This window comes from Hylobates moloch, unplaced genomic scaffold (assembly GCF_009828535.3).
Source record: "Hylobates moloch isolate HMO894 unplaced genomic scaffold, HMol_V3 SCAFFOLD_25, whole genome shotgun sequence".
Lineage (NCBI taxonomy): Eukaryota > Metazoa > Chordata > Mammalia > Primates > Hylobatidae > Hylobates > Hylobates moloch.
Window position 1 is genome coordinate 406895 of NW_026652300.1, and position 23484 is coordinate 430378.

Here is a 23484-nt window from a genome sequence, read left to right on the forward strand (position 1 = left end):
ACCATTGCATTTTGCTTCACAAGACTCTATGAGAATAATAGATTTCAGAATATATTACACTTATTGAGGAATGATGTTACTTTTAGTGGCAGTTGAAACTTTAAAATTTTTCTGTGCATATATATATTACATATTTTATTGTATTATAAATACATACATTTTTTAAGATGGAGTTTCACTCTTGTCACCGAGGCTGGAATCCTATGGCACAATCTTGGCTCACTGCAACCTCCTCCTCTTGAGTTCAAGTGATTCTCTTGCCTCAGCCTCCCGAGTAGCTGGGTTTACAGGCACCCACCATCATGCCCAGCTATCTTTTTTTTTTTTTTGTATTTTTAGTACAGACAGGGTTTCATCGTGTCGGCCAGGCTGGTCTTGAACTTCTGACCTCAGGTGATCTGCACATCTTGGCCTCCCAAAGTGCTGCAATTACAGGCATGAGCCACTGGACCCAGCCCCAGTGGATATATTTTTTATAATGTATTATTGAATTCCCTATAAACTTTGTCACTTTGAAATACTTTTTAAAATACTGCCCGTGCCTACATAGTACTTCAGTAAATGTGATATTTTGGTTTTGTTAATGAGATCTTGGTCGTAGGAAAAGATTAAACAGTGACATAATATTGTAAGCCAAGCTATTTCTGCAATCTTTCAAATAATACCATTGAACTCGTGTTTAATATTTCCAATTAATTCATGTGATTCTTGCATTTTCTTTCAAAGTCAGGTGGTTAACTACGTCATTAATGCAAAGTGTAGGCTCTGTGTTAAAATCTGAAGGCATTCTGCAGCAAGGTTTGAACATACTCTTGCCTAGTGCCTCAGGCTGGTGTGTGTGAAAGTCACAAATACTATAGGAAGAAGATGGAAAAAGACAAAGCTTGAAATAATTCAAGAAAGGGCATTGGTGACATTTTATCAGACAAGGACAATGCATCTGGTCTGTAACTGCTAAGAGACAGCCGGATCAGACAGTCCATCCACTAGAACTTGTATCAGGGAGAGCTGTTCACATTGTTGCATCAGGCGCAGAGACAAAGCAAGCTCTGTAGCACATCCCATTGCACCGAAGGGGAGTAGAGGGCAGGGTCTTGTGGCCACATGCAGTTGTTACAGGTGGGGGATGTGGGGGTGTTTGATAAGTTACATGGATCCCAGACATGATTCTAAGTGCTTTAATATATATATCTATTTAATCTTCACTGCACATCTGTCAGATAGCTGTTATTATTGTCCTGTTACATATGAGGACCCAGGCAAAAAAGTACATAAATTCCTTTATGCTTTGATTTATGGAATGATCTTTTGGTTAATATCAAAGGAAAGGGATAGATTCATGACCTTCATATATGACTGTGAATGCACAACTACAGAGACAGCATTAACATAATCCACAGTGGGAAGAACATTTTCTAAGTTTGTGCAGTGCACAACCTGTGCCACCAAATGTATCCATATCCATTGGATAATCATGTTGCAAAAATAGATGCATATGTAAGTTAGACACAACTGACTACCATGATTTGTATAGAAAAGGACACAGGAGTATGGTGTGTAAAACCCATGGATGAGTCTGTGAGCTAGTATATCAACATAAGACACTCTGAGTGGAAAAAGCAATCCAAGCATACTGCTCATTAAAATAGAGCTCATATTAACAAAGAGTTGATATATTGCATTGAGAAAAAGTGCACAAAATTTCATTGGTTTACTTTTCTCTGGGCATTACCATGCTGTCTGTTAAAGATTTCCAGATCGTTCTGCTGCTCAGGCACATGATAGGGCTGAACTCTGGCCTTTAGTGAACAGAAAGGAGAGATGTCACAGTCTATTTCAGAGCTGTGGCATCTGTTGCCAGCACTTTCTTAACATCCCACACAGAGGCTGGTCCCTCAGGGTGGTCTCCAAATTAAGATGACACCAAACAGCTTTCCAGATAACTCACGAGGAATACACAGTGTGAGCAAGAAAGAAAGCTTTGGGCTGAAGCCACTGAAATTTGGATATTGTTCATGTAGTCTAGATACATTCATCCTCAGCAAATTAGGTTACCATACTGTTTCTGCAAAGGAAAGAGTTGCATTTTGTAAAATATTTCATTTCTTATTTTTATCCCTTAGGGAGTTTATAGTTAAGGAGTGCTGCTATATTTTGGACCGTGGAATATCTGAGGCTTAAACAGACGTAGAAAGATAATTTAGACAGAGTAAAGGAAAAATGAGGATGGCTTCCAGCCAGGTAAAAACAAAACCAAATGAAACTAATGTTGAGATTCACTGTATCTTCAAAAGTATACACATTTACTAACTTTTACAGAGTGAATATTAGGGAAGTTGATGGCACTTCATTTGGTAACATATTAAGCCACATGAAAATTTAATGATTGTACAACTTCAAATCCCTTTGTTTTAACAAGTAAAGCAAGACCTGCATTTTATTGTTACTTACGTGTTTAAAATGTTGAATCCTACTTAATTGTACATTAATTGTTTGACAGTTCTTTTAAAGTGAAAGGACTACCTAGTAGGAACAATAATATTCATGTGCATGCTACTTATTAGTGCTTTGAATACAACTAAATGGTCTTTTGACCCTTTCTTGTTTAAATAGTTTGCCTTTTTTTAATCTCAATAATGCTAAGTGAATTCTGCTGTTTAAAAAATTATATAGTGCTATTATTTTTCTTTTTTTATTATACTTTTTTTAGCATACATGTGCACAATGTGCAGGTTAGTTATGTATGTATACACGTGCCATGTTGGTGTGCTGCACCCATTAACTCGTCATTTAACATCCGGTATATCTCCTAATGCTATCCCTCCCCCCTCCCCCCACCCCACAACAGGCCACAGTATGTGATGCTCCCCTTCCTGTGTTCATGTGTTCTCATTGTTCAGTTCCCACCTATGATTGAGAACACATGGTGTTTGTTTTTTTGTAGTGCTATTATTTTTCAAGACAATGCTTAAAGGGTAATTTATGTGAGGGAAGATATTTAAAATTGTATTGTATTATTCCATCACAGCAAGATAATGTTAAACATTTTCCAGGGCTATAACGGTTCCTTTCACGTAGAGTTCATTAAATTCAACAGTGATGACACTTAGAAGAGAGCTACCGAGCCGAAATGAGACAAGGACTTCTGTGTCAAAATGGGAGAAGGGAATGGCAAGGCAAAAGAAAGGTGAGTAGGAGACATGGAGGCAAACGTTAGTCATCCCATGTCTGTTTATGGTGCAGTTTTCTTAAAGGTGATAAAATAGAGGGTGAGAGAACCAACATGCTATCAGTCTCAGGGTGACAATTACCTTGTAGTAGTCTATCTTCAATTATCTTAGATAGTGCTTGATGAATGATTCCATCCTAATGACTAGTCTCCAGGGCAGAGAAAAGAATCAGAATTCATATCCTCACCGCTCACTGAATTTTATGTCTAAAATGTGCAGGTGTCTAATGTCACTTAGTCACTTACTATAGTATAAAAATACATATTTCTATGCAGAAGATCATTTTGGTGCTTCCCTGCTCCACAGAAGCTTTCTAAGAATAAGAGAAATCCCTTTTGGAGATGCAGAGATTTATTCTAGGAAATGACAATGCTCTTTAATTATCTTTCAATGGGATCTGGCAATGAGTGGTGTCCCTAACAGCTAGATGGCTCCATGTCTTTTCTAGAATTTAATGGCAATGACAAATCTATTTTTTTCTTCAGCCCAGACAGCTATGTTAATGGGCACTCTGTGAGTGACAAAGACACTTAGCACTTCCCATCCATTTTCAAACCTTTAATAAGCAGCCTGGAGTTAGATCTGTCCACTTTCCTTCTGTTGTACATCAAGACTAACCTCCATGTCTAAGCTTCCAGTCGCACCCTTTTGCACTATAATTGTAAAAATATACATACAATGGAAGACAGGATTACACTCTGCGAACTCACATTGCCCTACATCACCAATTTTGAGGATTAAGTTTCAACACAAAATAATTCAGTTCTGGGGGATCTGGCAAGATGGCTGAATAGGAACAGCTCTAGTATGCAGCTCCCTGTGAGATCAATGCAGAAGGTGGGTGATTCCTGCATTTCCAATTGAGGTACTTGGTTCATCTCACTGGGACTGGTTACATAGTGGATGCAGCCCATGAAGGGTGAGCAGAAGCAAGATGGGGTGTTGCCTCTCCTGGTGTGTTCAAGGAGTTGGGTGAAACTCCCTTTCTGAGCAACAGGAAGCCATGAGGGACTGTGCTATCCAGCCCAGATTCTAAACTTTTCCCATGGTTTTTACAACCAGAGGATCATGAGAGTCCTTCATGTGTCTACATCACCAGGGCCCTTGGTTTCAAGAACAAAACTAGGTGGCTTTTTGGACACACACCAAGCTAGCTACAGGAGTTTTTTTTCCATACACCAGGGGCATCTGCAGCCCCAGCAAGACAGAGCCATTAACTCCCCTGGAAAGAGTGCTGAAACCATGGAACCAAGTGGTCTTGTTCAGCAGGTCCCACTCCCACAGAATCCAGTGAGCTATGAACCACTGGCTTGAAATTCTTGCTACTGGGGATGGAGTCAAGATGGCTAAATAGGAACAACTCCAGTCTACAGTTCCCAGCATGAGTGACATAGAAGACAGGCAATTTCTGCATTTCCAACTGAGTTACTGGGCTCATCTCACTGGGGAGTGTCAGACACAGTGGGTGCAGCGCACTGAGTGTGAGCCAAAGCAGGGCAAGGCATTGCCTCCCCAGGAAGTGCAAGAGTCAGGAAATTCCCTTTCCTAGCCAAAGAAAGGGTGACAGAAGGCACCTGGAAAATCAGGTCACTCCCACTCTAATACTGCACTTTTCCAATGGTCTTAGCACATGGCACACCAGGAGATTATATCCCACACCTGGCTTGGAGCATCCTACACCAATGGAGCCTTGCTCATTGCTACCACAGCAGTCTGAGATCAAACTGCAAGGTGGCAACAAGACTGGGGGAGGGGCACCCACCATTACCTATGCTTGAGTAGGTAAACAAAGCAGCTGGGAAGCTCGAACTGAGTGGAGCCCACTGCAGCTCAAGGAGGTCTGCCTGCCTCTGTAAACTCCACCTCTGTGGCAGGGGATAGTCAAACAAAAGGCAGCAAAAACCTCTGCAGACTTAAATGTCCCTGTCTGATAGCTTTGAAGAGAGTAGTAGTTCTCCTAGCACGCAGCTGGAGATCTGACAACAGAGAGACTGCCTCCTCAAGTGGGTCCCTGACCCCCAAGTAGCCTAACTGGGAGGCACCCCCCAGTAGGGGCAGACTGATACTTCACATGGCTGGGTACTCCCCTGAGACAAAACTTCCAGAGGAATGATCAGGCAGCAACATTTGCTGTTCACCAATATCCACTGCTCTGCAGTCTCCACTGCTGATACCCAGGCAAACAGGGTCTAAAGTGGATCTCCAGCAAACTCCAACAAACCTGCAGCTGAGGGTCCTGACTGTTAGAAGGAAAACTAACAAACAGAAAGGACATCCACACCAAAATCCCATCTGTACATCACCACCATCAAATAACAAAGGTAGATAAAACCACAAAGATCGGGAAAAAAACAGAGCAGAAAAACTGGAAACTCTAAAAATCAGAGTACCTATCCCCCTCCAAAGGAATGCAGCTCCTTACCAGCAATGGAACAAAGCTGGATGGAGAATGACTTTGATGAGTTGAGAGAAGGCTTCAGACAATCAAACTACTCCAAGCTAAAGGAGGAAGTTTGAACCCATGGCAAAAAAGTTAAAAATATTGAAAAAAAATTAGATGAATGGCTAATTAGAATAATCCATGCAGAGAAGTCCTTAAAGGACCTGATGGAGCTGAAAATCAGGGCACAAGAACTATATGACAAATGCACAAACCTCAGTAGCCAATGCAATCAAATGGAAGAAAGGGTATCAGTGATGGAAGACCAAATGAATGAAAGGAAGTAAGAAGAGAAGTTTAGAGAAAAAAGAGTAAAAGGAAATGAACAAAACCTCCAAGAAATATGGGACTATGTGAAAAGACCAAATCTACATCTGATTGGTGTACCTGAAAGTGATGGAGAGAATGGAACCAAGTTGGAAAACATTCCACAGGATATTATCCAGGAGAACTTCCCCAACCTAGCAAGGCAGGCCAACATTCAAATTCAGGAAATACAGAGAACGCTGCAAAGATATTCCTCAAGAAGAGCAACTCCAAGACACATAATTATCAGATTCACCAAAGTTGAAATGAAGGAAAAAATGTTAAGGGAAGCCAGAGAGAAAGGTCAGGTTACCCACAAAGGGAATCCCATCAGACTAACAACTGATCTCTCAGCAGAAATGTTACAAGCCAGAAGAGAATGAGGGCCAATATTCAACATTCTTAAAGAAAAGTATTTTCAACCTGGAATTTCATATCCATCCAAACTAAGCTTCATAAGTGAAGGAGAAATAAAATCCTTTATAGACAAGCAAATGCTGAGAGATGTTGTCACCACCAGGCCTGCCCTAAAAGAGCTCCTGAAGGAAGCACTAAACATGGAAAGGAACACCTCATACCAGCCCCTGCAAAAACATGCCAAATTGTAAAGACCATCAAGGCTAGGAAGAAACTGCATCAACTAACAAGCAAAATAACCAACTAACATTATAAGACAGGAACAAATTCATACATAACAATATTAACCTTAAATGTAAATGGGCTAAATGCTCCAATTGAAAGACACAGGCTGGCAAATTGGATAAAGAATCAAGATCCATGAGTGTGCTGTATTCAGGAAACCCACCTCATGTGCAGAGACACATAGAAGCTCAAAATAAACGGATGGAAGAATATCTACTAAGCAAATGGAAAACAAAAAAAGGCAGGGGTTGCAATCCTAGTCTCTGATAAAACAGACTTTAAACCAACAAAGGTCAAAAGAGACAAAGAAGGCCATTACATAATGATAAAGGGATCAATTCAGCAAGAAGAGCTAACAATCCCAAATATATATGCACCCAATACAGGAGCACCTAGATTCATAAAGCAAGTCCTGAGTGACCTACAAAGAGACTTAGACTCCCACACAATAATAACGGGAATCTTTAACATGCCACAGTCAACATTAGACAGATCAACGAGACAGAAAGTAAACAAGGATATCCAGGAACTGAACTCAGCTCTGCACCAAGTGGACCTAATAGACATCTACAGAGTTCTCCATGCCAAATCAACAGAATATACCTTATTCTCAGCAAATGCCACACCTATTCCAAAGTTGACCACATAGTTGGAAGTAAAGCACCCTTAGCAAATGTAAAAGAACAGAAATTATAACAAACTGTCTCTCAGACCACAGTGCAATCAAACTAGAACTCAGGATTAAGAAACTCACTCAGAACTTCTCAAATACATGAAACTGAACAACCTGCTCCTGACTGATTACTGGGTACATAATGAAATAAAGGCAGAAACAAAGATGTTCTTTGAAACCAATGAGAACAAAGACACAACATAGCAGAATCTCTGGGACACATTCAAACAGTGTGTAGGGGGGAAATTTATAGCAAGAAATGCCCACAAGAGAAAGCAGGAAAGAAAATTGACACCCTAGCAGCACAATTAAAAGAACCAGAGAAGCAAGAGTAAACACATTCAAAAGCTAGCAGAAGGCAAGAAATAACTAAAATCAGAGCAGAACTGAAGGAAATAGAGACACAAAAAACTCTTCCAAAAAATCAATGAATCCAGGAGGTGTTTTTCTTGGAAAGATCAACAAAATTGATAGACAGCTAGCAAGACTAACAAAGCAGAAAAGAGGGAAGAATCAAACAGATGCAATAAAAAATGATAAAGGGGATATCACCACTGGTCCCACAGAAATACAAACTACCATCAGAGAATACTATAAACACCTCTATGCAAATAAACTAGAAAATCTAGAAGAAATTGATAAATTCTTGGACACATACACCCTCCCAAGACTACACCAGGAAGAAGAATCTCTGAATAGACCAATAACAGGCTCTGAAATTGAGGCAATAATTAATAGCTTATCAACCAAAAAGAGTCCAGGACCATAGAGATCCACAGCCAAATTCTACCAGAGGTACAAGGAGGAGCTTGTACCCATCCTTCTGAAGCTCTTCCAATCAATAGAGAAAGAGAGAATCCTCCCTAACTCATTTTATGAGGCCAGCATCATCCTGATACCAAAGCCTGGCAGAGACACAACAAAAAAAGAGAATTTTAGACCAATTTCCCTGATGAACATTGATGCAAAAATCTTCAATAAAATACTGGCAAACTGAATCCAGCAGCACATCAAAAAGCTTGTCCAGCATGATCAATTGGGCTTTATCCCTGGAATGCAAGGCTGGTTCAACCTACACAAATCAATAAACGTAATCCAGCATATAAACAGAACCAATGACAAAAACCACACGATTATCTCGATAGATGCACAAAAGGCCTTTGACAAAATTCAACAATGCTTCATGCTAAGAACTCTCAATAAATTAGGTACTCATGGGACATATCTGAAAATAATAAGAGCTATCTATGACAAACCCACAGCCAATATAATACTGAATGGGCAAAAATTGGAAGCATTCCCTTTGGAAACTGGCACAAGATAGGATTGCCCTCTCTCACCACTTCTATTCAACACAGTGTTGGAAGTTCTGGCCAGGGCAATCAGGCAAGAGAAGGAAATAAAGGGTATTCGGTTAGGAAAAGAGGAAGTCAAATTGTCTTTGTATGCATATGACATGATTGTATACCTAGAAAACCCCATCATCTCAGCCCCAAATCTTCTTAAGCTGATAGGTAACTTCAGCGAAGTCTCAGGATACAAAATCAATGTGCAAAAATCAAAAGCATTCTTATACACCAATAACAGACAAACAGAGAGCCAAATCATGAGTGAAATCCCATTCACAATTGCTTCAAAGAGAATAAAATACCTAGGAATCCAAATTACAAGGGACACAAAGGACCTCATCAAGGAGAACTACAAACCACTGCTCAATGAAATAAAAGAGGATACAAAAAATGGAAGAACATTCCATGCTCATGAGTAGGAATAATCAATATCATGAAAATGGCCATACTGTCCAAGGTAATTTACAGATTCAATGCCATCTCCATCAAGCTACCAATGACTTTCTTCACAGAACTGGAAAAAACTACTTTAAAGATCATATGGAACCACAAAAAGAGCCTGCATTGCCCAGTCAATCCTAAACCAAAAGAACAAAGCTGGAGGCATCACACTACCTGACTTCAAACTATACTACAAAGCTACAGAAACCAAAACAGCATGGTACTTGTACCAAAACAGAGATATTGACCAATGGAACAGAACAGAGCCCTCAGAAATAATGCCACATATCCACAACTATCTGATCTTTGACAAAGCTGACAAAAACAAGAAATGGGGAAAAGATTCCCTAAATAATAAATGATGCTGGGAAAACTGGCTAGCCATATGTAGAAAGCTGAAACTGGATTCCTTCCTTACACCTTATACAAAAATTAATTCAAGATGGATTAAAGACTTACATGTTATACATAAAACCATAAAAACCCTAGAAGAAAACCTAGGCAATACCATTCAGGGTATAGTCATGGGCAAGGACTTCATGTCTAAAACACCAAAAGCAATGGCAACAAAAGCCAACATTGACAAATGGGATCTAAATAAACTAATGAGCTTCTGCACAGCAGAAGAAACTACCATCTGAGTGAAGAGGCAACCTACAGAATGGGAGAAAATTTTTGCAATCTACTCATCTGACAAAGGGCTAATATCTAGAATTGTCAATGAACTCAAACAAATTTACAAGAAAAAAACAAACAACCCCATCAACAAGTGGGCAAAGGATATGAACAGACACTTCTCAAAAGAAGACACTTATGCAGCCAAAAAACACATGAAAAAAATGTTCATCATCAATGGCCATCAGAGACATGCAAATCAAAACCACAGTGAGATACCATCTCACACCAGTTAGCATGGCAATCATTAAAAAGTCAGGAAACAACAGGTGCTGGAGAGGTTGTGGAGAAATAGAAACACTTTTACACTATTGGTGGACTGTAAACTAGTTCAACCATTATGGAAGTCAGTGTGGCAATTCCTCAGGGATCTAGAACTAGACATGCCATTTGACTCGGCCATCCCATTACTGGATGTATACTCAAAGGATGAAAAATCATGCTGCTATAATGATACATGCACATGTATGTTTATTGTGACACTATTCACAATAGCAAAGACTTGGAACCAAGCCAAATGTCCAACAATGATAGACTGGGTTCAGAAAATGTGGCACATATACACCATGGAATTCTATGCAACCTTAAAAAATGATGAGTTCATGCCCTTTGTAGGGACATAGATGAAGCTGGAAACCATCTCAGCAAACTATCACAAGGACAAAAATCTGAACATCACATGTTCTCACTTCTAGGTGGGAACTGAACAATAAGAACACATGAACACAGGAAGGGCAGTATCACACACTAGGGCCTGTTGTGGGGTGCAGGGTGTGGAGAGGGATAGCATTAGAAGATATACCTAATGTTAAATGACGAGTTAATGGGTGCACCACACCAACATGGCACATGTATACATACAACAAACCTGCATGTTTTCCACATGTACCCTAAAACTTAAAGTATGGTAAAAAAAAAAAATCAAATTATTGCAACCAGCACAACAGTCTGAAGTCCAGTTGGAACTATCAAGCTTGGTGGGGGCAGGGGTGTCCACCACTACTTAGGCTTCAGTAGGTGGTTTTTCCCTCACAGTGTTAAGGAAGGCACCAGAAAGTTCAGCCTGGGTGGAACCCACCACAGCACAGCAAAGTGGCTATGTCCAGAGTGCCTCTCTAGATTTCTCCTCAGTGGGTGGGACATCTCTGGAACAAATGCAGCAGTCCCAGTCAGGGGCTTATAGAAAAAAACTCCTGTCTCCTTGGGACAGAGAACCTGGAGGAAGGTGTGGCTGTGGGCGCAGCTTCAGCAAACTTAAAACGTTGATGCCTGCAGGCTCTGAAGAGGGCAGCAGATCTACCTGCACAACACTTGAGTTCTACTGAGGGACAAACTGCCTATTCAAGTTGGTCCCTGACTTCCGTGCCTCCTGACTGGGAGACACCTCACAAGGGGAGTCAACAGACACCTCATACAGGAGAGCTCCGGCTGGCATCTGATGGGTGCCCCTTTGGGATGAAGAGTCCAGAGGAAGGAGCAGGCAGCAATCTTTGCTGTTCTACAGCCTCTGTTGGTGATACTCAGGCAAACGGGGTCTGGAGTGGACCTCCAGCAGACCTGCAGAAGAGGGACCTGACTGTTATAAAGAAAACTAACAATCAAAGCAATAACAACAACATCAAGAAAAAGGACATCCACAAAAAAAAAAAACACATCCAAAGGTCATCAGCATCAAATATCAGAGGTGGCTAAATCAATGAAGATGAGGAAAAAACAGTGCAAAAGTGCTGAAAATTCCAAAAACTAGAATGCCTCTGCTCCAAATGATCACAACTCCTCTTCAGCAACGGCACAAAACTGGATGGAGGATGAGCTTCATGGATTGACAGAAGTTGGCTTCAGATGTTGGATAATGACAAACTCTGCTGTACTAAAGTAGCATGCTCTAACCCAATGAAAGGAAGCTAAGAACCTTGATAAAAGGTTAAAGGAACTGCTAACTAAAATAGCCAGTTTAGAGAAGAACATAAATTACCTGATGAAGCTGAAAAACCCACAATGAGAACTTCATGAACCAAACACAAGTATCAATAACTGAATCAATAAAGTGGAAGAAAGGATATCAGAGATTGAAGATAAACTTAATGAAACAAAGGGTGAAGACAAGATTAGAGGAAAAAAACAAAGAAATATGAGACTATGTGAAAAGACCAAACCTACAATTGATTGGTGTACCTGAAAGTGACTGGGAGATTTCTCAAGTTGGAAAACACACTTCAGGATATTATCCAGGAGAACTTCCAAAACCTAGCAGGGACAACCCAACATTCAAATTCAGGAAATACAGAGAACACCACTAAGATACTTCATGAGAAGAGCAACCCCAAGACATGTAATTGTCAGATTCTCCAGGAAAGAAATGAAGGAAAAAAATATTAAAGGCAGCCAGAGAAAAAGGTCAGATTACCACAAAGAGAAGCCCATCAGAATGACTGTGAATTTCTCTGCAGAAACCCTACAAGCCAGAAGAGATAGGGGCCAATATTCAGCATTCCTAAAGAAAAAATTTTCAACCCAAAATTTCATATCCAGCCAAATTAAGCCTCATAAGTGAAGGAGAAAAAAAAATCCCTTCTAGACAAGCAAATGCTGAGGGATTTTTTCACCACTAGGCCTACCTTACAAGAGCTCCTGAAGGAAGCGCCAAAACCACCAAGTACCAGCCACTGCAAAAACATACCAAAATATAAAGAGCAAAGACACTATGAAGAAACTGCAACAACTAATGTCTGACATAATCAGCTTGCATCGTGATGACAGGATCAAATTCACACATAACAATATTAACCTTAAATGTCAGTGGGCTTCGTGCCCCAATTAAAAGACACATAGTGGTAAATTTTTTAAAGAGTTGAGAAGAATTGGTGACCTGTAATCAGGAGGCCCATCTCATCTGGAAAGATGCAGATAGGCTCAAAATAAAAAATGCAGGAGTATTTACCAAGAAAATGGAAAGCCAAAAAAAAAAAAAATCAGAAGTTGCAATCCTCGTCTCTGATAAAACACACTTTAAAGTAAAAAGATCAAAAAAGACAAAGAAGGGCATTACATAATGGTGAAGATATTGATGCACCAAGAAGAAGTAACTATTCCAAATATATATGCACCCAATACTGGAGCACCCAAATTCATAAAACAAGTTTTTAGAGATATACAAAGAGACTTAGACTCCCATACAACAATAATGGAAGACTTTAACACCCCATTGTCAATATTAGACAGATCAACGAGACAGAAAATTAACAAGGATATTCAGGACTTGCACTCAGTTCTGACCTAGTGGACCTAATAGACATTTACAGAACTCTGCACCCCAAATGAACAGAATATACATTCTTCTTAGCACCACATAGCACTTATTCTAAAATCGACCACATTATAGGAAGGAAAACATTCCTCGGCAAATGCAAAAGAATGCAAATCATAACAAATAGTCACTCAAACCACAGAACTGAAGTAGATAGAGACCAAAAATCCCTTAAAAGGATCAATGAATCCAGAAGGTGGTTTTTTGAAAAGATTAACTAAATAGACTTCTAGCTAGACTAATAAAAAAGAAAAGAGGGAATAATCAAATAAACACACTAAAAAATTATGAAGGGGATATCACTACTGATCTCACAGAAATACAAACTACCATCAAATTAACTATAAACACCTCCATGCAAATAAACTAGAAAATCTAGAAGAAATGGATGAATTTCTGTACACATATACCCTCCCAGAACTAACCAGGAAGAAGTTGAATCCCTGAATAAACCCGTAACAAGTTCTGAAATTGAGACAGCAATTAATAGCCTACCAACCAAAAAAGACCAGGTCCAGAAGAATTCACAGTCAAATTCTACCAGAGGGAGAAAGAGGAATAGGTACCTTCCCTTCTGAAACTATTCCAAGCAGTAGAAATAAAAGGGAATACTCCCTAACTCATATTATGAGGCCAGCATCATCCTGTTACCAAAATCTGGCAAAGACAAAACAAAAAAAGAAAATTTCTGGCCAGTGTCCCTGACAAACATCAATGCAAAAATCTTCAATAAAATACTGGCAAACTGAATCCAGCAGCATATCAAAAAGTTTATCCACCACAATCAAGTGGGCTTCATCCCTGGGATGCAAGGCTGGTTCAACATCTACAAATCAAAAAACATAATCCATCACATAAATTGAACCAATGACAAAAACCACATGACTATTTTAATAGATGCAGAAAAGGCCTTCAATAAAATTCCACAGCTCCTCATGCTAAAAACACTCAATAAACTAGGAATTGAGGGAATATATCTCAATATAATGGGAGCTACTTTTGACAAACTCATATCCAATAGCACACAGAATAGACAAAAGCTGGAAGCATTCCTTTTCAAAACAGGTACATATAAAACCAAAAAGCCCTAGAAGAAAACCTAGGCAATAACATTCAGGACATAGGCATGGGCAACGACTTCATGTCTAAAACACCAAAAGCAACGACAACAAAAGCCAAAATTGACAAATGGGATCTAATTAAACTAAGGATCTTCTGCACATCAAAAGAAACTACCATCAGAGTGAACAGGCAACCTGCAGAATGGGAGAAAATTTTTGCAATCTACTCTTCTGACAAAGGGCTAATATCCAGAATCTACAAAGAACTCAAACAAATTTACAGGAAAAAAATAAACAACTCTATCAACAAGTGGGCAAAGGATATGAACAGACACTTCTCAAAAGAAGACATTTATGCAACAAACAGACACATGAAAAAATGCTCATCATTGCTGGCCATCAGAGAAATGCAAATGAAAACTACAATGAGATACCATGTCACACAAGTTAGAATGGCGATCATTAAAATTCAGGAAACAACAGGTGTTGAAGAGGATATGTAGAAGTAGGAACACTTTTACATTGTTGGTAGGACTAGGTAAACTAGTTCAACCATTGTGAAAGTCAGTGTGGCAATTCCTCAGGGATCTAGAACTAGAAATACCATTTGACCCAGCCATCCCATTACTGAGTATATACCCAAAGGATTATAAATCATGCTGCTATAAAGGCACATGTACAAGTATGTTTATTGTGGCACTATTCACAATAGTAAAGACTTGGAACCAACCCAAATATCCAACAATGATAGGCTGGATTAAGAAAATGTGGCACATATACACCATGGAATACTATGCAACCATAAAAAAGGATGAATTCATGTCCATTGTAGGGACATGGATGAAGCTGGAAAGCATCATTCTCAGCAAACTATTGCAAAAACAAAAAACCAAACACCACATGTTCTCACTCATAGGTGGGAATTGAACAATGAGAACACTTGGACACAGGAAGGGGAACCTCACACACTGGGGCCCTTTGTAGGTAGGGGAAGGGGGGAGGGAAAGCATTAGGAGATATACCTAATGTAAATGATAAGTTAATGGGCGCAGCACACCAACATGGCACATGTATACATATGTAACAAACCTGCACATTGTGCACATGTACCCTAGAACTTAAAGTATAATAAATAAGTAAATAAATAAATAAAATTGAAAAATCAAGAATTAAAAAAAAAAGGAAAACAGGTACATCCCAAGGATGACCACTCTCAACATTCCTATTCAATATAAAATTGGAAGTCCTGGTCAGAGCAATCAGGCAAGAGAAAGAAAGGTATTCAAATAGGAAGACAGGAAGTTATATTGTCTTTGTTTGCAGACAACATAATTTTGTATTTAGAAAACCCCATCATCTCAGCCCCCAAACTCCTTAGCTGATAAACAACTTCAGCGAAGTCTCAGGATACAAAATCAATGTCCAAAAATCACAAGCATTCCTATAGACCAACAATAAACAAACAGAGAGTCAAATCATGAGTGAACTCCCATTCACAATTGCTACAAAGATGATGAAATACCTTAGAATACAACTTACGAGGGAGGTGAAGGACCTCTTCAAGAATTGCAAACCACTGCTTGAGGAAATAAGGGAGGACACAAAAAAATGAAAAAAAAAATCATTCTCACAGATAAGAAGAATCAATATCATGAAAATGGCCACAGTTCCCAAAGTATTGATAGATTCAATGCTATCCCCATCAAACTACTACTGACTTTCTTCACTGAATTAGAAAAAACTACTTTAAATTTCATATGGAACCAAAAAAGATCCCATATAGCCAAGACAATCCTAAGCAAAAGGGACAAAGCTGGAAGCATCATTCTACCTGACTTCAAACTATATTACAAGACTACAGTAACTGAAACAGCACAGTACTCGTACCAAAACAGATATATAGACCAATGGAGCAGAACAGAGGCCTCAGAAACAACACTACACAACTACAGCCATCTGATCTTCAATAAACATTTGACAAAAACAAGAGATGGGAAAAGAATTCTCTATTTAATAAATGATGCTGGTAAAACTGGCTAGCCATATGCAGTAAACACAAATTAGACCTCTTCCTTGCACTTTAGAAAAAAATTAACTCAAGAGACTTAAACATAAAATGTAAAACCCTAAAAACTCTAGAAGAAAACCTAGACAATACCATTCAGAAAATAGGCATGGGCAAAGACTTCATGACTGAAACACCAGAAGCAATGACAACAAAGGCCAAATTGCCAATAGGATCTTATTAAACTAAAGAGCTTCTGCACAGGAAAAGAAACTATTATCAGAGTTAAAGGTAGACTCTAGAATTTGAGAAACTTTTTGCAATCTATTTATCTGACAAAAGTGTAATTTCCAGAATCTACAAGGAACTTAAACAAATTTACAAGATAAAGTCAAAAAACCCCATCAAAAATGGATGAAAGATATGAATGAACACTTCTCAATAGAAGACATTTATGTAGCCAACAAACATGAAAAAAGGCTCATCATCACTCGTTATTACAGAAATGCAAATCAAAACCACAATGAGATACCATCTCTCACCAGTTAGAATGGTGATCATTAAAAAGTCAGGAAACAACAGATGCTAGAGAGGATTTGGAGGAATAGGAACACTGTTACAATGTTGTTGGGAGTGGAAATTATGTCAGCCATTGTGGAAGACAGTGTGGCAATTCCTCAAGGATCTAGAACCAGAAATACCACTTGACCCAGCAATCTCTTCATTTGGGTTATATACCCAAATGATTATAAATCATTCTACTATAAAGACTTATGCACAGCCCGGGTGCGGTGACTCATGCTTGTAATCCCAGCACTTTGGGAGGCCGAGGTGGGCGGATCATGAGGTCAGGAGATCGAGAACACAGTGAAACCATGTCTCTACTAAACATACAAAAAAATTAGCCAGGCATGGTGGCGGACGCCTGTAGTCCCAGCTACTCAGAGAGGCTGAGGCAGGAGAATGGCGTGAACTCGGGAGGCAGAGCTTGCAGTGAGTTGAGATTGTGCCACTGCACTCCAGCCTGGGCGACAGAGTGAGACTCTGTCTCAAAAAAAAAAAAAAAAAGAAGACTTATGCACATGTATGTTTACTGCAGCACTGCTCACAATAGCAAAGACTTGGAACCAACCCTAATGTCCTTCAATGATAGACTGGTTAAAAAAATATGATACATGTACACCGTGGACTACTATGCAGCTATAAAAAAGAATAAGTTAATGTCCTTTATAGGGACATGGGTGAAGCTGGAAACCATTATTCTCAGCAAAGTATCACAAGAACAGAAAACCAAACACCACATGTTCTCACTTATAAGTGGGAGTTGAACGATGAGAACACAAGGACACAGGGAGAGGAACATCAAACACAGGGGCCTGTCAGGGGTTGGGATCAAGGGGAGGGAGAGCATTAGGATAAATATCTAATGCATATGGGGCTTAAAACCTAGATGACAGGTTGATAGTTGCAGCAAACCACCATGGCACATGCCTCCCTATGTAACAAATCTGCAGATTCTGTACATGTATCCTAGAATATAAAGTATAATGAATAAAAAAAAAAATCAGTTTTCTAACAAAACAGCAAAAGTTACTCTAGTGTCTGAAGTGTGTTGTGATTAAATGCAATTTTTTACATAACACATTTTAATTATGCCAATAAGAAAGGATTACCCAATTAGAAAATGTCATCAGCAGGACCATATTAACACCCATATGATGAATCGTTCCTCCTATTTTAATTGTAGTGTGCAAGAATAAATGCAAATTTAAGTAGTACTCTACTTAATTTAAGCAGTACTCTAAGTAAGTACTCTGATTACAAAGTAATCAGAGAACTGAGTTACATGCTGTAAATAACTCTGTTCCTCCACCAAGATAAAACAAAGTCTAGGGCAATGTATCACATTGCTATGACAATGTGTTTCTTCAGATTGAATATGTTTTCATAAAGGTAAATAGTAAAGGAGGTACAATTGGTAAAGACAGAAACCATATTACTGTCTTCTGTGTGTCATAGCATCTCAAAACTTAGCTGGATAATGCTGTACCCATATATTTAAGTGCTGATCTTTTGGGCTGACATTTTGGCTCAGATGAGTGGTTTTTCTTAGATGACTTTGGCTGAGCTTTCTTCAACATCTGCCATTGGTCGAGGTATCTGGGGCCTCTCTGCATGTGGTTTTCTTATTCTTCAGCCTGTCCTCAAGGCTATAACTCTAGTGGTTCCAAGATCAGCAGGAGAGGATAAGCCCAGTGTGCAGATACCTTGCAAGTCTATGCTTGTGTCTACTTGCTCTAGAGCCCAAAGAAGGAACATGGCTAAGCCCAGCTGCAAGGGTAGAAATAAAGACAATGCTTAAAGGAATTAGCCACAGCAGCACATTGCAAAATAAAATAAATACAATGAAATGAAATAAAATAAACACGTATACAAGAGAGGGAAGTTTCTGTGGCCAGTTTTACAATCTACTTTATAAAGGTGAAAGTCTTATCAAAAAGAGATGAAGTTGACATAGCAAATAAGGACTTCCAAAAACTCTCTTCTATATGCAATCAGTAACAAAGTGATAGAGAAAGTTGCTAGAAATAACTTCTACAGAACTCTAAAAGTTAACCAAAGTCTTGTTGCAATCCCTGAAGAAATTGATTCAAGGAAAACAGTGGGATCTCAATAAGAAGAGTGTGCCAGTTATCTTTTGAGCTTACCCCAGTGCTAGCCTCCATTCTCCTGCTGAATGGTGGCTGCAAAAACTGCAGGCCACAGGTTCTCTACCAGGCAGCAGAGGGAGCAGGGTGTGGCTGGAGCTCTAGGAAATCTTCATTCCTAATGTTGGTGTATTTATCTGTGTTTGACCTGACATGGAGTTGCCTAATACAAAGAAATATTTTCTCAGAGGGAATGAAACCCTGATACTTACAGTATATGGATGAACATGGAAAACAATACTTAGTAAAAGAAGCTTGACATGAGGAAACATAACATCTAGGATACACTTATATGAAATGTCCAGAACAGGCAAACCCACAGAAACAGAAAGGAGAGATAGCTGTTGCCAGGGGCTGAAGGGAGGAAGGACAAGTAGTGACCCCTCATGGGTAAAGGGTTTCTTTTTCCAGGGATGAAAATATTCTGAATTAGGTGTTGGTGCTTGTTGCACAATTCTGTGATAGAAAACCACTGAACTGTCCAGGTTAAGATGATAAATATTATGGGATGGGAATTCTATCTCATTGTTTAAAAAATGAAATCCACTATTTCAATAAATTTTTGAAAAAATATAAAGAAGGCTGGGCGTGGTGGCTCATACCTGTAATCCTAACACTTGGGAGACTGAGGCAGGCAGAATGCTTGAGCCTAGAAGTTCGAGACCAGCCTAGGCAATATGGAGAAACCCTGTCTCTATAAAAAAAAAAAAAAATAGAAAAATTAGGCTGGGCACGTGGGTCTTACCTGTAATCCAAGCATTTTGGGAGGCCGAGGCGAGTGGATCACATGAGATCAGGAGTTCAAGATCAGCCTGGTTAATGTGGCATAAAAATACAAAAATGTGGCAGGCGCCTCTAATTCCAGATACAAGGAAGTGGAGGTTGCAGTGAGCCAAGATGGTGCCACTGTACTCCAGCCTGGGCAACAGAGCAAGACTTCATCTCAAAAAAAAAAAAAGAAAAAAAAAAGAAAATAAAAATTTGGCAGGTGTGATGACATGCACCTATAGTTCCAGCTGCTCAGGAGGCTGAAGAAGGAGGATCACTTTATCCTGGAAGGTTGACCCTGCAGGAAGCTGACATTGTGCCACTGCACTCCAGACTGGGCAACAAAGTGAGACCCTGTCTCTAAAAAAAAAAATTAATTAATTTTAGAAAGTGAATTTATTTTGCTGTCAATTATTCAAAATAGACTCTCTAGAATGACATTATTGCAAAACTGTCCAACTTCCATGCTATCTTTAGGTTGGATTTCTGGGGTATTGACAGCACTTTCTTTAGTTTGCCTTGTTGGATGAGTTCTCATGTCTATATTCCAGCTACTCTTCCTGCTTTGAATGCTCCATTCTCTATCTGCCTAGTCATATGCCCAAAATTATGCAACACAACTTATCTTAGAGGTCTCAGCTCCATCATCTCCTCTCTATAAAACTTGTTTCCATCTTGGAACTCATTACTGCTGCCATTCTATCTTTTGTAACAGATGATTTCAACTAGATTTGTTTTAGACTGCCAACTCATTTAGAAAGGGACAATTTCTATTCATTTTTGTATCCAACGTGTGTAGCATTGTACCTGGCACCTTACCAGGAATCTTTTATCTTCTCTGTGTACAGTGAAGGTTTTGTCCCCAAGACCTCTACAGCATTCAGTTCAGATCAGCACTCACTGTTCATTTTTCCTTCTCTGCCCAGGTTGTAAAAAAAGTTAAAAATGTAGTTGTCTGTCCCAAAGGATTTGAAAACTTATTTCCACACAAAAACCTCACCATGGACATTTATAGCAATCTTATTCACAATTATTAATGCTTGGAAGCAACAGAGATGTCCTTCAGTAGGTGAATGGACAAACAAACTAGTACACCGAGACAAATGAGTATTATTCAGTGCCTAAAAGAAATAAACCATCAGGCTATTAGAAGGCATGGAAGAAACGTAAATATATATCACTAAGTGAAAAAAGCCTATCTGAAAAGGCTCATACTGTAGCATTTAACTACAGGACATTCTGGAAAAGGAAAAACTATGAGAACAGTAAAAGACATCAGTGGGTGCCAGGGGGAAGAAGGGGGGATGAATAGGTGGAGCACAGAAGATTTTTAGGTTGAAACACAATGAACCTACCCTGCGTGACATTATATAATGGTGGGTCCATGCCATTATACATTTGTCCAAACCCATAGAATGTACAACACCCAGAGTGAACCCTAATGTAGACGGTGGTGATGATGATGTGTCAATGTAGGTTCATCAGTTGTAACAAATGCACTGCTCTTGTACATGAAGTTGATAATGGGGGAGACTCTCCATGAGTTTGGGAAGGAATATAGAGGAAATGTCTATACTTTTCACACAGTTTTGATATGAATTTAAAATTGATCTAAAATACACATATAAAAATAAAGTTTTAACTCATAATACACATACACAACAAGTGGCAACACTTGAGCTGTAAGCTGGCCACCTAGGTGGACTCATTCAGCTTTTCCTCGGTTCTATTATACACACTATATTCTTCTATCCAGAATGTGCTTTTTGTATCTGACTTGAACCTAAACCCCAATAGAGAGCCACACCAAGTCCAGTGGGCCTATTTCACTTTGCTCATGTGAACAATACTCTACTATGGGGCCCACCATTTAAGCAATATGAGAGATGCTCCCAGGACTTGTGTACTATAGCCATCTCCTTCTCCAAACCATTCTTTGCTCGGAATTTCTTCCCAACTCTATGCTATCCAGCTGATATGGATTGACTGTATCCCCACTCAAATCTCATCTTGAATTGTAACTCCCATGAGTCCCACATGCCCTGGGAGGAAACTGGTAGGAGGTAATTGAATCGTGGCGGCAGATCTTTCCTATGCTGTTCCCATGATAGTGAATAAGTCTCATGAGATCTAATGGTTTTGAAAATGGGAGTTTCCCTCCACAAGCTCTCTCTTTATGCCTGCCACCATCCATGTAAGATGTGACTTTCTTTTCCTTGCCTTTCATCTTCCCCCATGGTTGTGAGGTCTCCCCAGCCACATAGAACTGTAAGTCCAATAAACCTCTTTCACTTGTAAATTGCCCAGTCTTGGGTATGCCTTATCAACAACAAGAAAAAAACTAATATAATAAATTTGTGCCAGTAATGTAGGTGCTGCTGAAAAGATATCCAAAAATGTGAAAGTGACTTTGGACCTGGGCTACAGGCAGAGATTGGAAAAATTTGGAAGGCTCAAAAGAAGACAGGAAAATGTGGGAGAGTGTGGAACTCCCTAAAGAGTTGTTGAATGGCTTTGACCAAAATGCTGATAATGACATGGACAATGAAATCCGGGCTGAGGTGGTCCCAGATGCAGATGAAAAACTTGTTGTGAACTGGAGAAAAGTTGACCCTTGTGATGTTTTAGCAAAAGACTGGCAGCATTTTGTCCCTGCTCCAGAGATATGAGGAACTTAGAACTTGAGAGAAATGATTTAGGATATCTGGCAGGAGAAATTTCTAAGCAGCAAAGCATTCAAGAGCTGACTTGGGTGCTGTTAAAGGCATTCAGTTTTATAAGGGATGCAGAGCATAAAAGCTCCTAAAATTTGCAGACCGACAATATAATAGAAAAGAAAATCCCATTTTCTGAGGAGAAATTGAAGCCAAATGGAGAAATTTTCAGAGGTAAAGAGGACTTGAATGTTCATGCTCAAGAAAATGGGAAAAGTATCTCCAGGGCATGTCAAAGGTCTTCAAGGCAGCCACTCCCATCACAGGCCCAAAGGCCTAGGAGGAAGTAGTGGATCTCTGGGCTGACCCCAGGGCCACTATGCTGTGTGTAGCCTTGGGACTTAGAGCCCTGTGTCCCAGCTGCTCCAGTCATTCCTGAAAGGGGACAACATAGAGCTCCAGCCATAGCGTCACATGGTAGAAGCTCCAAGCCTTAGCAGCTTCCACATGGTGTTGAGCTTGTGAGTGGACAGAAGTCAAGAACTGAGGTTTGGGAATCTCTGCCTAGATTTCAGAAGACATATGGAAACACTAGGACGCTCAGGCAGAAGTTTTCTGTCGGACTGAGACCTTCATGGAGATTATCTGCTAGGAGAGTGCAGAAGGCAAAGATGGGGTCAGAGCCTTCACACAGAGTCTTTCCTGGGGCACTGCCTACTGGAGCTGTGAGAAGAGGGCCACTGTCCTCCAGATCCCAGAGTGGTAGATCCACTGACATCTTGCACCGTGTTCCTGGAAAAGCTACAGACACTCAGTGCTAGTCTGTGAAAGCAGCCAGGAGAGTGGCTGTACCCTGTAAAGCTACAGGGGCAGAGCTTCTCAAGACTATGGGAACCTACCTCTTGCATCAGCAGGAACTGTATATGAGACATGGAGTCAAGGAAGATCATTTTGGAGCTTTAAGATTTGCCCTGCTGTGGATCATGAGGTCAGGAGATCAAGACCACGGTGAAACCCTATCTCTACTAAAAAATCCAAAAAAAAATTAGCCAGGTGTGGTGGCGGGCACCTGTAGTCCCAGTTACTCAGAGAGGCTGAGGCAGGAGAATGGCATGAACCCAGGTGGTGGAGCTTGCAGTGAGCCGAGATTGCACCACTGCACTCCAGCCTGGGCAACAGAGCGAAACTCCACCTCAAAAAAAAAAAAAAAAAAAAAAAAAAAATT